The sequence below is a fragment of the Oryctolagus cuniculus genome, chromosome 10 (assembly GCF_964237555.1).
Source record: "Oryctolagus cuniculus chromosome 10, mOryCun1.1, whole genome shotgun sequence".
Taxonomy (NCBI): Eukaryota; Metazoa; Chordata; class Mammalia; order Lagomorpha; family Leporidae; genus Oryctolagus; species Oryctolagus cuniculus.
In genome coordinates this window covers 88,494,682-88,513,061 of record NC_091441.1, presented here as the reverse complement: position 1 = coordinate 88,513,061, position 18,380 = coordinate 88,494,682, and positions in this window count along the sequence as shown.

Below are 18,380 nucleotides of genomic sequence, written 5' to 3'. Positions count from 1 at the left end.
GGTAAGTCAGATTTCATTATCTCCGAGATTTATCTAACACTCTCACCACTGCCACTTTATGATAGGGTTCATGGATCCAGAGAGAAGTATTACCTGTATTACGGCTATATCTGGTGACTCGCAAAAACCGGAGAAATGAATTAGCTACTGTAGATTCTGAGGGCCAGGGATTCAGATTTCTCTTATAAATATTTTACCAGGGAAATCAGTGGTAAACACATTTGTGCTACTGTAGTGAAATGAGGATTTCCAGGAAAACTACTTTTGCCTTGCCAGGACGGGGGATACTGCTAGGACTTGATCCCAGTGACTGTGTAACAAATGCACACAGTCTCTACCCTTCTTAACACTTTCTCGTCCTGAACCCTGTCTCTGGTCTCCAGAAAATCAAAAAGCAAGAGGTGAGAACAGGAACAGTGTAGATCACTTCCAATCCAGCTCCTTGCTAATGGCCTGGGAAAAACAGCAGAAGATGGCACAAGTGTTTGAGCCCCTGTCAGCCATAGGGAGACCCAGCGGCAGCTCCTGGATCCTGGCTTTAGTCTAGCCCAGTCTTCGTCATCATGACCAGTGGATGGAAGCTCTCTCTCCCTCTGCCTCCTTCTCTATCTAACTGACTTCAAATAAATAAAATTTTAAAAAAATAAATTTAAATTAAAATTTTAAAAAAACATACGTATTATTTTTCCCAAGCTTTATTAGAAACAGAAATGAAAGATATTTACTGAACACCATTAAGATCAGTGGCAGAGTCAACAAATTTGCATATAGCAACACTAGCTTTATCTCAATGTGTATTCTCCTAATAACAGTGAACAAAAGCGTTCCTCTAGGGTGAGAGATATGCAGGGCTCAGGGTCAGCTGTCTTTATCAGCATAACCTGTCCACTTGTTTTGGCCAATGTTTTTCTGACTGTCTGATAACAGATGACTGTGAAACATTTTCCATACCATCTTTGACATAAGTGTTTGCTATTTGAGTCTCTTTTTTTCCTTAGTATTAGAAACCACACATACACCTGTGTACATATATGTATGTATGTTACACATATATGTAAATAGTGAATAAAAGCATGCCACTTTTTGAAAGAAAAACAAGTGCCTTGAACCAGTTCACCTTGGCATACACCGTGGAGGGGACCAATGAATCAGGGAGAGCCTTGCTCCAGGGCCTACTAAGTTCTGAACTCCCTCACAGACTACCATGGCTAAGAGTGTGTCATCTGTACGGGGGCTTAGTACCAAACTCAGTTCTTCAGCATTAAATCTGGGTATCATATTACATAATAAGACACAAGTATAAATCCGAGAATGTCCCAGGATGCCTCCATTGACTGCAAAGGTACCTGTACCCCAGCAAACTTCAGCAACTGAGTGACCACAGAAACATAATTTAGGTGGACCTTACTTTCCTGATTTCTGAAACAAAGATGCTAAGAACCTACATCAGGGACTGGTGCTGTGTCGCAGCGGGTTAAAGCCCTGGCCTGAAGCGCCGGCATCCCATTTGGGCGCCAGTTCTAGTCCCAGCTGCTCCTCTTCCGATCCAGCTCTCTGCTATGGCCTGGGAAAGCAGCAGAAGATGGACCAAGTCCTTGGGCCCCTGCACCCGCGTGGGAGACCTGGAGGAAGCTCCTGGCTCCTGGCTTCAGATCAGCACAGCTCTGGCCATTGTGCTCATCTGGGGAGTGAACCAGCGGATGGAAGACCTCTCTCTCTCTCTCTCTGTGTGTGTGTGTGTGTGTGTGTGTGTGTCTACCTCTCTCTGTAACTCTTTCAAATAAATAAAATAAATGTTTTTGAAAAAAAAGAACCTATGTCAGAGGGTAGTGTGATAATTAAATGAAGTATGCTCAGTCCACAGTGTGTAGCATGTGCTAAGCTCTACCAAGTGCTACAGGTGCATAATTATACAATTTTAAAGCCCTGTCCATAACTCTTGACCTTGATAGCTAGCAGCTTCATGAGAGGTGGAATACACTAGTCTAAAAATGTTTCTTTCTTTAAAAAAATTTTTTTTCACTTGAGAGCCAGGGAGAGAGATGGAAATCTTCCATAAACAAGTTCACTCCTTAAATGCCCACAATAGCCAGGGCAAATAGCTAGACCAATGGGCATATTCCAATGGGCAGCAGGCTCAAGAAATAGGTGATTCTACATGTGCTGATGTAGAAAAGGGTTCCAAAATATCTAATGGCATGAATAAAGCAGAGTGCTTTGACCTATTTGCAATCCTTCTTTTTTTTTTTTTTTTTTTTTTTTTTTTGACCGGCAGAGTTAGACAGTGAGAGAGAGAGATAGAGAGAAAGGTCTTCCTTCCGTTGGTTCACCCCCCAAAATGGCCGCTACGGCCGGCGCGCTGCACCAATCTGAAGCCAGGAGCCAGGCGCTTCCTCCTGGTCTCCCATGCAGGTGCAGGGCCCAAGCACTTGGGCCATCCTCCACTACCCTCCCAGGCCAAAGCAGAGAGCTGGACTGGAAGAGGGGCAACCGGGACAGAATCCAGTGCCCCGACCGGGACTAGAACCCGGTGTGCCGGCACCGCAGGCAGAGGATTAGCCTAGTGAGCCATGGCGTGGGCCCAATATTTATTTTTAAATATTTTTTATCATGGATCTAAGTCTTAGTTCTCCAGGGCTGCCATAGCATAGTCCCATAACCAGGGTGACTCAAAACAACAGGAATTCATTCCCTCACAATTCTAAAGTCTAGATAGCCAAAATCGAGGGGTTGGCAGTGTTGATTCCTTTTTGGAGCCACAAAGAGAACCTGTCCCTTGCTCCTTCTGAGCCTGAGGTCCTCGCCAGATGTTGCCACATGGTATTCTCTGTGTTTGTCTCTGTCCTCACAAGGCTCTGCCCTTTCTGTGGGCCTGTGTCTAAAATTCTCTCGCTTTAATGAGGACACCAGTCACTGCTTTAGGATCAGCCCTTCCTGCTCTAGGATGACCTCATTTGGACTTGATGACACCTGCAAAGGCCTGATTTCCAAGTGAGGCCACAATCACAGGTTCCAGAGGTTAAGATTTTTTTTGTTTATACAATTCTTTTTTTTTTTATTTAGTAAATATAAATTTCCAAAGTACAGTTTATGGATTACAATGGCTTCCCCCCCTCCCTTAATTTCCCTCCCACTTGCACCCCTCCCATCTCCTGCTCCCTCTCCCATTCTGTTCACATCAAGATTCATTTTCAATTATCTTTATATACAGAAGATCTATTTAGTATATATTAAGTAAAGATTTCATCAGTTTGCACCCACACAGAAACACAAAGTGTAAAATACTGTTTCAGTACTAGTTATAGCATTAATTCACATTGAACAACACTTTAAGGACAGATCCCACATGAGGAGTAAGTACACAGTGACTCCTGTTGTTGACTTAACAATCTGACACTCTTGTTTATGGCATCAGTAATCTCCCTAGACTCTAGTCATGAGTTGCCAAGGCTATGGAAGCCTTTTGAGTTCGCCGACTTCGATCTTATTCCGACAGGGTCATAGTCAAAGTGAAGTTCTCTCCTCCCTTCAGAGAAAGGTGCCTCCTTCTTTGATGGCCCCATTCAGAAGTTAAGATTTGAACACAACTTTTTATCCAACACAATGCAACCTACAATAATATGCTTTGTTTTAATAATTTTTAAATATTAACAAAAGCGATCTGATCAGTGGAGTTGGATGAGTCATCTTATTTCTTCCCTGTGCTTTGTGGTTTTATCTGAATCTAAACTGCATACATATGAGTATAGATACACAGATATCAATACACACACATATACACACATATTCACACATTGCATAAACAGTAGTGCCTTGCAACTTGCTAGCCTTGCGTCATAAAGGTATCTATACTTGAATACTCCTTCTTCCCTTCTTCCTTCTTTTCTAAAATTTATTTACTTTTTAAAATTATTAGAAAGCCAGGAATGGGGAGAGAGAGAGAGAGAGAGAGAGAGAGAGAGAGAGAGAGACTTTAGCTGCTGGCTTGCGTCCCAGATGCCCACAACACCTGGGGTTGGCCGTGGCTCAAGCCAGGATACAGGAACTCAATATCCAGGTCTCCTTTGTGGCAGGGTGGCAGGGATCCAAGTACTTAAGCCATCACTGTTGCCTTCCAGGGTCCACATGGTCAAGAAGCTGGAATGAGGAGCAGAGCCAGGACTTAAATCCAAGCCCTCTAATATAGGAGTTGGCATTTCAAGAGACATCTTAACCATGAAGCCAAACGCCTATGCTTTCTCTTCATTCCATGTTATAAACTGAATCGTGCCCTTGCTGGTCCCAATTCACACACCGAAACCCTAACCCGCCATGTGACTGTCTTAGCTCAGGCTGCTGTCACGAAACAGCACAGATGAGGTGGTTCAAACAAGAAAGATTTGCTTCTCACATTCTGGAGGCTGGAAGTCCCAGATCTGGCCACTGCCAAAGCCAGGTTTTAGTGAGGGCCGTCTTCCAGGCTGCAGACCGCCATCTGACATCCTTACTAGCACGAAGAAGACAAGAAAACTCCTCTTTTTCATAAAGGGACCAATCCCACTCATAAAGGCTCCAAATTCATGCCCCAATTTCCTCCAAAGACTGCCCCTCCATATGCTATCACATGCGAGGTTAGGACTTAAACACATGCATTTTAGAGGAACATAAATATTTGGTGCATTGTAGTGATTGCAATTGGAGACAGGACCTTTGGGTTGGTAAATATGGTCTTAAAGGTGGGGCCTAAAGCCCATATAACTGGTGTCCTTCTAAGAAGAAAGAGTGACGAGGAAGGCCTGTACATAAAGAAAAGGCCATGTGAGGACACAGATAGAAGTAGCCATCTACAGGCCCAGCAGGGAGGGCTCAGGAGAAACCAACCCAACAGACATGTTGATCATCCAGAACTGTAAGAAAACAAATCACTGGAGTTCAAGCCCCAGGATGTGGTCTTCTGTTCTGGCAGCCCTGGGAGACAGAGACCCTGCCTTTGCAGATTCATGTTCTCATGAGTTTAGCTCTTCCCTCTGCACTGTCAAGTCCTAGCCCAGCGGCTCTAGTCTGGATCCTTCAAACCCTTTTCATGAGCTTCCAGAAGGAAGCCTCTTTTAACATGTCCCAATAGAATGATGACTGGCTTTTCCTGCTCTATCTGAATCCTGCATTGAAAAACCAACCTGTCCAGACACACCCATGCTGGAAACCTGGGACCCTTCCCGGCGACGGTCTTCTCCATCAGCCCTTGCCATCCTGCTGATTCAGTCTCATTGAAATTTCTCAATCCAAGACCTCTTCTCCATCTCACGGCCATTATTTAACCCCAAGCACTTGTTATCTCTTCTTGGGCCACAGCAACAGCTTATTAATTGGTCCCCCTGCATGCAATCTTGACCCATTACACCCTTCACTTCCAGGGTTCCTAGACCTATTGATACAAAATGCAAATGGGAGTAAGTTGCTCCCTTGCTTACAGACTGTGCCTTGCTTCTGCTTCCTTTTATTTCTTCGACTTCCACCCAAGACCCTCCATTGCTTACCTTAGCCATCTTTTCAGCTTTAACTCTCACCTCTCTTTGCTTTTGATGCTACACTGCTAATATCAAGCTGCTTGCATGTTTGGTTCTACTACTGGCTGCCACATCCCTTCCTCGGTTGTGCTAGTCTATCAGCTAGGAAGGTCATTTGTTCCCCTGCCTAACTTTCATCCACCCTCAAGATGTGTTCCATGTGAATCACATCCTCCAAGAAACTGCTGAATCCCAGGTGATGCAAAATGTTCTTTGTATGTGTGACAACAGTGCCCCAACAACATGCTCTCTTAATCTCTCCCTTGTATATCAAAAATCAAACAATGCATTCATCTTTTAACTAGAAGCACCTGAGTAGTGAATTTTATTTATTTTAAATTGTTTATAGTGCTTAGCCTAGCTCATGACATAAAGTTATTTCCTAAGAATGTTGCTGGGGTGCTGTATTGTGGTGCAGTGGGTAAAGCTGCTGCCTGAATTGCCAGCATCCCACAAGGTCACCAGTTCAAGTCCCAGCTACCCCACTTCCTATCTAGCTTCCTGCACCTGGGAATGCATGTGGGAAAGCAGAAGAAGGTGGCACAAGGGCTTGGGATCCCGAATCCACACAGGACACCCAGAAGTTCCAGGCTCCTGGCTTCAGTCTGGCCCAGTCTCAGCCATTGCTGCCACTGGCGGGGGGGGGGGGGGGGGGCAGCAAATGGAAGACCTCTCTGCCTCTCCCTCTCTTTCTCTCTCTCTTTAACTCTGTCTTTCAAAGAAGTATAATGAACCTCTAAAAAAGAAAAAGAAGGAGAAATGCTGTTGGACTGAACAAAGGCTGACTCATTGATTATTGCCTTAGAATTCCCATAAATGGGTCCTTAGCAAAGGAATTAATGACCATTTAAAAAAATGTCTTATCTCTTTATTTTCTTATGACTTTTTGAAAGGCAGACAGACAGATACAGAGATATTTCAATCCCCTGATTCACTCCACAACTGCCTGCAACAACCAGGGCCGGGACTGACAGAAGCCAGGTGCTCACAACTCAGTCTGTGTCTCCTCCCATGTGGGTGGCAGGAATTCAAGTACTTGAGCCAATCCCTGTGACTTCCCAAGCTATGCACTAGCAGTAAGCTAGAAATTCAAGTGAAAGTAGGACTCAGATCCAGACACTCTGATAATGGGATGTGTGCATCCCATGTAGCACCTTAATCAATGCATCAAATTCCTGCTCAATAAGTGATCATATAATAACTCCTCTAAACATTTATTTTGTACAAAGGTTTCTCAATCTTGGCTCTACTGACATGTGAACTGTCAATTCTTTGCTGAAGGAGGTGTCTTGGGAATTGTAGGGTAGAGACAGGCTTTATTGTCCTTTACTGACTTGATGACAGTAGCTCCCCATGCCCTGTTTGTGACAGTGGGAAAAGGTCCCCAGACACTTCCCAAAATTCCTTGGACAGAGAAGGGGATAGGGAGGATGGGATTGCCCATTGGTGTAGAATAATATTCAATGTCAATTTTGAATTGCATAACACCTGTAATGACAGGAATTCCCACAACATTTCACTAAGTCCCTCAGGATACCAATTAGTCTTTGTAGGAACAAATACACCATAGTTTATCATGTTTTTAAAGGCATTTAAATCAACTGTACATAAAACTTTTAAGAGATTTTCTAATATAATTATCTTGTAAAAAGATGAGATCATGTCATTTATTGTTCTATAAAAATGTAGGGTTATTTTTTAAAAAAACATATATATGTGCTGATTCTCATTTGCAAAGGAAAAAGGTCTGTAATTTAATTTGAAAGCTATTCTCCTCTGGCTAGGAGAGAAGGCGGGAGTGGAGGAGGGGGAGGAGGAGAGAGAAAAGACTTGGTGGTGTTTAAACTGAAAATTAGTGGGGCTTTTCAAGTTGACACCCCATTTCCTTTGCTCTCAGCAAGAGTCTAACCAACTATTATTACTCCGGATTGTTAACATCAAACAAAGAATGGTAAACTGTGTTACACAACCTAGGCAGACAAAGATCAATCCAACATTCGGGTTGACAATTTCTAAAATTCAAAGCATGCTACCATTAATAAACTTAACAAACATGAAAATGAAACCAAAATATTTTAGTTCCAGGTGAAGGGAGTACTCCTATGTGCTAGGAACCATGAATTTTTAAAATGAGCCACACAGACACGATCTGTACAACCTGGAACTTTACGATCTAGCTGGGGGATAGAAAAATTAATGAAACAGTCACAGCACTGAGGGTGTAATTACAGATTAAATAAATGCTAGACAGAAAAGTAATTAAGGAACATGACCTAGACTTAGGGAAGTGACACTCAAGTTGAGATCTGAAGGAATGAACTCAGAGGCAGAAGTAGAGCAGTTACAGCTAGCGGGGACAGCATGAGCAGATACACTCAACTGGAAGGAGCATGACTGAGAACTCCCTGAAGAGACAGGGTGTCTGATGGAGCTGGGGAGTGGGCCAGGCCTGATGAGTTAGGCTGAAGGCAGATGGAAGCGCCACCCACTCATTCCCTGTCTCAGAAACCACTCTGGTGGCCGGCATTGTGGTGCAATGGCTCTGGAGTCCACTTGTGACACCGGCATCTCGTGTGATGGGGTCCTGGCTTGAATACTGGTGCTGCACTTCAGATCCAACTTCCTGCTAATGCAGCTGGGAAGGCAACAGAATATGGTCAAGTATTTGGGCCCTCACGTCCATGTGGGAGAACCATATGGAGTTCCAGGCTCCTGGTTTCCCCATGGCCCAGCCCTGGCTGTTGTGGCCATGTGGGAGGTGTACCAGGGTTCTAGTCCCGGATTCTGTCCCGGTTGCCCCTCTTCCAGGCCAGCCCTCTGCTGTGGCCAGGGAATGCAGTGGAGGATGGCCCAGGTGCTTGGGCCCTGCACCCCATGGAAGACCAGGAAAAGCACCTGGCTCCTGACTCCTGCCATCGGATCAGCGCGGTGCGCCAGCCACAGCGCGCCGGCCGCGGCGGCCATTGGAGGGTGAACCAACGGCAAAGGAAGACCTTTCTCTCTGTCTCTCTCTCTCACTGTCCACTCTGCCTGTCAAAAAAAAAAAATAAAATAAAAATAAAAATAAAATAATAATTCTGGCCACATTGTGGAGAATAGATTGGTAAAGCAGGACAGAGGGGGTGCAGGGGACTTGAGAAACTTACCCACATCAAAGTCCTCATTGTTCTTTTCAAGCCCAGACAGAAGATTTCCTATTCTACAACTGTCTTAGTCCACATTGCATTGCTGTAGCAAAAAGCCAGAGGCTGGGTCCTATACAAAGAAGAGGTTGATTTAGCTTCCAACTCTGGAGGTCCAAGAGCCTGGCGCTGGTGTCCTGATGAAGGCCCCCTGGGTCAGATTACAACATGGTGGAAAAGCAGAGAGGAAGGGGCAGAAGAGGCAAAGCACACAGGTGCCCTCACTTTACATCAAACTGCTCTTGTGAGAATTCATGCATTCTGTGAGAGCTGCATTCCACTACTTTCAAAGGCAGTACCCCCATGACCTAATGATCTTTCATTAGGCCCCACCTCTTAAAGGTTCCACCGCTTTAACATTAACTCACTAGAGACCAAGCTTCCAGCACAAGGCTCCTCAGGGGATGCACTCAAATCTCACCCCAGTCATGGCCACATCACATTTGAACTTTGAAAACACTGTGCTAAGGGAAAGATGTCAACCACAAAAGACCACCTATTATGTGACTACACTCATATGCAATGTACAAATGGGCAAATCTACGGACACAGACATTAGATTAGTGGTTGCCAAGGACCAAGGTGAGGCAGAACGAGGAGTGAGTGCTCATGGGTATGAGGTTTCTTTGGGAGAAAAATGAAAATATTCTAGAATTAAACAGTAGTGATAGTTGTATCACTTTGCCAATATAACAAAGACCAATGCACTGAATGCTTCTGATCATGTCTCAGTAAAACTGTTACCAAAAACAGAACAAAGCAAAAAAACTGATGATGCCTCAGGAGAAAGTAAGTTCTCAATTTTCTAGTAAAAACAAGATTACAAGCTGACTTTTGAAATTAAAATTCTTAATTTTAAAACTATGTTCTCTAAACTTTTACTTAACATATACTAAACTGATCTTCTGTATATAAAGAGAATTGAAAATGAATCTTGATGTGAATGGAAGGGGAGAGAGCATGAGGTGAGAGGGAAGTTATGGTGGGGGGAAGCCATTGTAATCCATAAGCTGTACTTTGGAAATTATATTCATTAAATAAAAGTTAAAAAAAAATTAAAAAAAAGAAATAAGATCAAAGTCAGCGAGCTCAGGAGGTTTCCATGGCCTTGGCAAAAAAAAAAAAAAAAAAAAACAAAAAAACTATGTTCTCTAAAATGTACTTTGTAGGGGCCGGCACTGTGGCATAGTAGGTTAAGCATCTGCCCTGTAGTGCCAGCATCCCACATGGGTACCAGTTCTAGTTCCAGCTGTTCTACTCCCGATCTGCCTCCCTGCATATAGCCTGGGAGAACAGTAGGAGATGCCCAAGTGATTGGGCCCCTGTACCCTCGTGGGAGACCCAGAGGAAGCTCCTGGCTTCAGGTCAGCTCAGCTCCAGCTGTTGTAGCCACTTGGGCAGTGAACCAGCAGATGGAGGACTTCTGTTCTCTCTCTGTAACTCTGCCTCTTAAGTAAATAAATAAAACTTTTTTAAAAATGTGCTTTATATTCTAAAATTCAAATTGTCAAAATTTAAGAATTCTATCGAAAAAGAAGCATTTAGGGGGTAGTGCTGCCACTCACTTGGTTAATCCTCCGCCTGCGGCACCAGCATCCTATGTGGGCTCCAGGTTCTTGTCCTGGTCGCTCCTCTTCCAGTCCAGCTCTCTGCTGTGGCCCGGGAGGGCAGTGGAGGATGGCCCAAGCCCTTGGGCCCTGCACCCACATGGGAGACCAGGAGGAAGCACTTGGCTCCTGGCTTCCAATAGGCATAGCTTGGACCTTAGCAGCCATTTTGGGGGGTGAACCAACGGAAGGAAGACCTTTCTCTCTGTCTCTCTCACTGTCTAACTCTATCTGTCAAATTAAAAGAGAGAGAGAGAGAGAGAGAGAGAAGCATTTAAGGGGCAGCATTATAACACAGCAGGTTGAGCCTCGACTTGCGACTCCAGCATTCAGTGTCAGAGTGCTGCTTCAGCTCCTAGCTTTACTCACTTCCAAACCAGCTCCCTGCTTACACACCTGGGAAGGCAACACAGGATGGCCCAAGTGCTTGGTCCTCTGCCACCCGAGTGGGAGACCAGGATGACCCCTGACTTCAGCCTGGTCCAGACTTCTTTGTCATAGCCTTTTGGGGAGTGAGCCAATGAGTGATAAAATATTCTCTCTCTCTCTCTCTCTTTCTCTCTCTCCCTCTCTCTCACCCACCCGGCCTCTCTCCCTCTCTCTCCTGCTGTGCCCTTCAAACAAATACATAAATAATAAATAAATTGTTAAAATAATTTTCTCCACAATAACAGCTAATCAATGACCGAAAGAGAACTCCGTAAGTCTCAAATCATGGATATTTTTAAAGAAAAATAATAAAAGCACCAACCACCGAGAATTAGATCTGTTTTGCTAATTCAGTCAAATAGTGGGTTTTAACTCCTAGCACAATTTTCATTTTCTACTCAGTCACTTAGCAGCTATGTGATATCAATCTTGATTTCCAACCTCAGGTTTCTGTACGAAGTTAATAGGGATGTAATTGTGCAAGAATGTGTTTGAAAACACAAATCTCAACTACCCCTTATTACATTTACAGCTGATTACCACATGAATTGCCTTTATGCTGCACCAGACTGTCGCTAACCCTGTTCTTTCAAGGGGTACAGGATGACACAGTACAGCTAAGAAACAGCCTGTAATAACTGCAACACTGCCTACTATTTATTTTAAATGCAGATTTGTTGGGGCCAGCACTGTGGCATAGCGGGTAAAGCCACCACCTGCATTGCTGGCATACCATATGGCTGCGGGTTCTATTCCTGGCTGCACCACTTCCAATCCAGCTCTCTGCTATGACCTGGGAAAGCAGTAGAAGATGGCCCAAGTCCTTGGGCCCCTGCACCCAAGTGGGAGACCCAGAGGAAGCTCCTGGCTTCTGGCTTCAGATCATCACAGCTCCGGCCATTGCAGCCATCTGGGGAGTGAACTAGCAGATGAAAGACCTATTTCTCTCTGCCTCTGCCACTCTGTAACTCTGCCTTTCAAATAAATAAATAAATCTTTTAAAAAAAATGAAGTTCATATTTCCATTAAAATTATCTAGGAGAAAAACCAATGGATGAACTCATTGTTTCTACTAGGACTCTTTTTAGTATGATAAAGTGTAATTCAACACCTATAATTTTTAATATAATTTTTGGCTTACTTAAATACAAAGTTCAGTAGTGGTGCCACCTTCAGGCACAGTTAACTCCAGGGCTTTCCAAATTGTATTCTGGTAGCTTAGTTTCATTTTCAGGCTCAGGTTTGTCCCTCCCAATGGGAATATCAAAGTAGCAGTTCCTCCTGTCTTTCTCCCATTATTTTAAGCAGAAACTCACTGTGTCTCACTTTCACCTGACCAAGTGCCCAATCATAGGGCAACCACAATGGCCAAAATGTAGGGCATGCAGGTTGACTTAGGTCGGCTCACCTGCTCCTCACTGGAAGACAGATTCCCACATGACACATACAGATAAAAAGTAGGGGAGGGACACATCTCTAGACGAAAAGCAAGTCTTGCTGGAGGAAGAAAACAGAATGCAGGCTGACTGGGAAAATCACAATTGTCTATTAAAATGTACAGTTAAATGACAGGTCAAGAACCAGGGCAGTAGGTGGAAAAACTGAAGAGTGAGCTGGGGGAGTAGACTGGATCCTTCTGGGGTGTCTCCCCAGCCAATGCCCTTTCTCTGGGATTGCTGTCATTTGCCTACTAATACACTGAGTCAAATGCATTGCACCTGTTCCTGTATAGCCACTCTCCATCCTCCTAAACCCTACTTCTTCGAACAAATGAGAGTGATGGTCTACACCCCTGGCTTCTTGTTGGGTTTGCTGAGTGGATCACAGTAGGAGGGGAACGGAGGAAAGCAAAAAGGGTCTTTCCAGGCTCACTTAACCAACCATCACAGCTCCCTCCAGGACTTCTCTGTCTACTCGAACTTTGCTCTCTGGCTCTGGAAACTCTGTTGTCCTTTCAGGCAAACAGTCCTAGGGATGATAAGGACTCCTTGTGTTATAAGACCTGGGCTACTACACCATCCTTTGTGGGTTTCCCTAAATTATACTGATAGCTTAGAAAATAATCCCTTAATTAAACTCTTTCTGAATTACCATAATTTCAGTGCACCATCAGTTTCTTGCTGGGACTCTGGCAGATATACATACTAAGGATAGCAGCTACACTATTACTGCATGACTCCCACTTTATACATTAACTATAATCCTTACGTTTATTCTATGATATAATATCATAACTCCCTATTTGACAGATGAGAGAATGGGCAGTCAGAGATTCAGTAACTTGACCAACATTCCAACAGACATGAGAAGCAAGATCTGATTCCTCACTTTGGGCGTCCAAGCTACATCATCTCTGGCTTGAACTAAAACTTTTACTCTTGACCTCACAGTGCTTCTCCACACAGCAGCCAAAAAACATCATTTGTTTTATAGATCTGGCATGGCTTTTATGAGGAGCCAATGACAAATAAGCAAAAAATCCTCCATTAGTCAAGAATCATACACACATAATGCACTAGTTCGTTGAGTCTATGTGTAGATTCTCTGGTCATTTTCAGAATTAGAATTTGGCAGGGGCCAGGGGCTACAGAATTTGGGGGAAGTGTTGGAGGAATTGAATCTAGGGATTCAGTCACTCTGGACTTGGCTTAGTAGCCATCATCTCCAGAAAGTTTCTGATACTCAGGGATGGGTGAGGTGCCCACTCTGGGCTCCCACGGTTTCCATCCCCACCATAGCCCTCAGTCCGTAAGTGCTACCCTGCCCCATACGTGCTATAATTAATAGTATATTAAGTATAATTGTGTGATCACTATTTGCTTTCTCTTCCCTATCTCACATTCTACTCCATTATAATTGTCCATTTACTCTTTAGGTGGCTACACTCCTAGTCTCTGGAAGGCAAGAACTATATCTATTATTTTTGTATCCCCAGAGCCTCATACACACACTGAAAACAGATGCTAAATATGTGTCAGTTGAATGAATGATAGCATTTTTCTGAACGAAAAAAACAAGCCAAAGAGTAGGTACTTTCCTTCCCCAAGATGGACTGTCAGGGACATAGCAAAGAGGAGAGGGTGGACTGTCAACTGCTAACATTCCATTCAAACTCAAAAAGTCTGGATAACAGCAGCAAAGTCATGAACACATGAGTTCTTACAAGGCTAACTATTAATACATCTTAAGGGAGCCAGCACTGTGGCACGGCAGCTTAAGCTGCCACCTGCGATGCCCACGTCCCATATTGGTTGGCACAGGTTGGAGATCCAGCTGTTCCCTGCTGGTGCACCTGGGAAAGCAGTAAATATAGCCCAAGCACTTGAGCCCCTACCCATATGTGAGACCCAGATGGAGTTCTAGTCTCCCGGCTTTTGCTTGGCCCAGCCCCAGCAGCTGTGGCCATTTGGGGAGTGAATCAATGGACACTGTAGCTCTCTTTTCTCCCTACCTCTCTCTCTGTAACTCTTTCAAAAAAATTTAAAAGAAATCAAAATAAATCCTAAACTACCTTATGCAGTTTTTACTAGCAGTCATCAAACACCTAAACATACGATAGACAGTAAAGCCAGATTTCTCATCATTGAATAAAAGCCTTTAGTAGATAAAATGAATGAAATTTAAATAAGTTTCTCTACTGTAGTTGCTAGAATCTTACCAATATTCATTTCTTGATTCTGCATATTACATGATGGTTATATAAGATGTGAACACTAGGAGAAGGCTGGATGAGGGATAATGAAAAAGTTTTGTACTGTTTGGAAAACATTTCTGTAAACATCAAAGTAGTTCAAAATGCAGCTGCCTGTGGCATATTCTGTTAAAGCCACACCTTTTGAATCCAACACAGGGGATAGAATTCCACCAAAAAGTTCACTGGGTGTACACATTAGCACCTTGCTATGCTGTTCAAGATTATGAAATTTCAGAGTCTCCATGTCATCTTGGCATCAGAGCCATCCTGCTGCTCTTGAGGGAACTTCCTTCACATCATCTCTGACCGCCTCACCCCTGTGCTGGGACATCTACAGGCACATCCAGTTTCCACTACACCCAGAATGAATTGCTGGACGCAGAGCTGGAATCCTGGAAACATTTCTCCATCTTCCATCTATCCAACTGGAATCTGTGTCTTGATTCTCTGAACCTTCTGATACAGCAGGGTCAGCACTGTCCCATGTGTGATTTTTGTCATTCAAGCAGTGAAACCACGGTGCCTTTCCAGATGACATAACAAGGTTTTAATCGGGGATTAGATGCCTTGACACCATAAGCTCCAAACTTATTCTCACCTGGCAGAACCCGACCAAAGCAGTCCACACATGGAATTCAGTATGTAAAATAGATAAAAGTTAATCTTCTCCGGTGGAAGTGGCAGGTGAGTGACCTAAGGACTATCTGATTATTCCCACTCTTTCCTTTTCATGCAACCTTGGAACCTTTACAACTTTTCAGGATATAATTGAACAAACACTTCCTTAAACCAGAGGACTATGGGAGCTTCAGGTGGGACAGCCGTGGGTGGGGAGATGTTTGTAAGTATACGCCTTCTACCGTGCCCAGTGGACAATCCCTGACATGGCCATTTGTTGGACTATGCCCAGTGATGACCACAACAACTAAGACTTACAATCTTACATGTGTCCATTTAATTCAAGAATATTAGGATACGAATGTTAGAGAGGTGGGGAGGTAAAGCTAGGAATTCAAAGTTGATAGAAATGGCAGAAATGGGCATTTATTTACTTATTTATGTATAAGGCAGAGAGAGTGAAGGAGACAGACACAGCTCCCTTCCAGTGGTTTACTCCTCAAACGTCCGTAACATTTAGTAGGGGAGCAAGAAATTGGGAATTCCATCTACATCTCCAAAGTGGGTGGCAGGAATGCAGTCAGTTGAGTCATCACTGCTGCCTCCCGGGGACTGCATTAGCTGGAGTCAGGAGCAGAGTCAGGGTTTCGGATCGAGGTATGCAGATACAGAATGTGCGTGTCTTACGAAGCAGCTTAACTAGCTGGCTACGTGCCTTCCCATGGCATGCCTTTAAACCCTGTTCTCTGTGACTCCAAAATCATGCCTTCAACCACTGTTTGCTCTCCTCTTAGGAAATGTAAATGGATGGATTGTGGAAATTCAGCCCTCTCACCTCACATCCGCACCGGGGTCACTGGTCACTTTGCAACCCGGAAATCACCTGGAGGGGTTTTGCTCAGGAACCCGTTTTGAACAGTCAGTCCCTCCTGTCAGGCCCACACATAAAAGGGCACTTCAGAAAGTCCTTGAAAAACTAATTTTAAAAAAATTTCAAATCCACGAATAGTCTTTCCATAATACACATGTTCCATGAACTTTCTGAAGACCTTGCATATATAACAGGTATCCCTTCTCCCAAATACACCTAAGTTGTCATGTAAGCAGCACCACCTGGAAAGGAATTACTCTGAAGACCTGAAGTCTGAGCTTTCCCACCGCTGCGGTCATGCACATGAGGCAGGGTGCCCTGGAGGACACGGAGGCTCAGGAACGGCCTGATGGAGCTGTGCACTGAGCAAGAACTCCACTGGGCCCCAGGCTGTGGCTGCTCCTGCCCCTCATGACGCAGGTGCTCAGTGAGCTTCTCTGGAAACCTTGCTTCTCCAGATGAAGAATGGGGCTGTGCTCATCAGTTGTGACCACCTGCTGGCTGCCTGCCTTCCCTTTGCTATGAGTAACACAGGGTTCCTTTCAGTGGGATCCCCCTCAGTCCCTGTGGATGGGTCAGTAGACCCCTCTTCTCTAGCTTGCCCCAGGGGTAGGCACATGATCCAAGCCAGACTACTGTTATGCAGTGTCAGGGGATGTAGCGACCCCTGGAGAAGATCTCTCCTTTCTCCAGGTCTTCTAGGTTCAGCACTTGTAAATCCAGAAGCTATCTTTTCACCAGCAGCCAGAGACTGAAGCCAAGAGAAGAAAAGAGACAGATGACAGAAAACCCCACTGGAAGCATTGTACTAAGGGTGGACCCCTTACACTTAGGTGAACTAATAAATTCTCTTTATATTTTTTAATATGTATTTATTAATTTGAGAGACAGAGAGCATGCATCCACCAGTTCATTCCTCAAGTGCCTACCATGACCAGCAGTGGGTTGGGCCAAAGCCAGTAGTCGGGAACTCAATCCAGGTTTCCTTTTCAAAGAAAAAATATATATGCAAAGAACTCTGAAAGTCCATTCCCAGGAGGCAGGCATGGTTGGTCTAGTGAAGATGCCAGTTAGGAAGCCTGTTTCCTATATTGGAGTATCTGGGCTGTTTCCCACCTCTAGCTCCCGACTCCAGCTTCATGCAGACCCTGACAGGCATCAGTGATGGTTCCAGTGTGGAACATCTGGACTGCATTCCCAGATCCTGGCTCCAGTCACTCACAGACTGACATTAAGACATTCGAGCCACTGTAGACATTTGAGGAGTGAACCAGAAGATGGTAATTTTTTCTCTCTCAGTCCTAGGTAGGTAGATAGATAGATAGATAGATAGATAATGGTTCCAGCCCCAACTGTTGGAAGTTCAATCCTTCAAAACTGCCTTTTTCAAAAAAAAAAATCTATTGATCAAATAAGAAGCATCTTCAAAAGTTCATAGATATGTGTATTATGAAAAAAACTACACAATTTTCATTTTTTGCACCAAAATAAACCCATCTTTTACTTGCATTTTTCCATGAACATTTTGAAATACCCTCCATTGTATGGATCTACTTTATTTCTGTTCCACTGATTTGTCTCTCTTATTATTAATGTCAAACTAGTTTAATTATTATAGCCTTAAAATAATTCTTGCTGTCAGGTAGTGTTAATCCTCTAACTCTGCTCTTCATTTGCATAATATCTTAAGCTAGCCAACGAAACAGTCTATTTGGGCAGACATCATGGTGCAGTGAGTTAAGTCACCACTTGGGATGCCCACATCCCATATCAGACTGCCTGGGATCAAGTCTCAAGATTTCAATGCTGCTGACTGATAATGCATGCCCCAGGAAGCAGAAGATGATGGCTCAAGTGCTTGGGTCCCTGTCACCCATGTGGAAGACCCAGCTGAAGTTCCTGTCTTCCATCTGGCCCAGTCTTGACTACTGCATATATTTGGTGAGTGAACAAACAGTTAGAAGTGTTCTTTCTCTTTCTGCCCATCCCCCATTCTGCCTTTCAAATAAAAAAAAATTTTTTTAAAAAACAGCCTATTGGGATTTTGATTGTGATTGCATGGAATCCAGAGATTTATTTAGAGAGAATTGGCATCCTAATAATATTGTGTTGTAACCCATAAAATGTGTTTCTCATTTATTTACATCTTTTTAAATTTCTCTCACCAATGTTTTATATTTTTCTGTGTACAAATCTTGAATTTCTTTTGTCAAATTGTGCCTAAGTATTCTGTTTTTCTAATGTTGTTGTAAATAGTCTTGTAATTTTAATTCCCATTTGTTTAATCCTAATGGAGTTTCTTTCTCATTCTTTGTTTCATTTCCATGTAAGAGCAGATTAGAGAAAGACAGATTATCTCATAAAGTGCTGGACTAAGCCCAACAGGAATGAGTCCAGTCCAGTGAGTTGTAGCTTGGTCAAGAATCATATTGT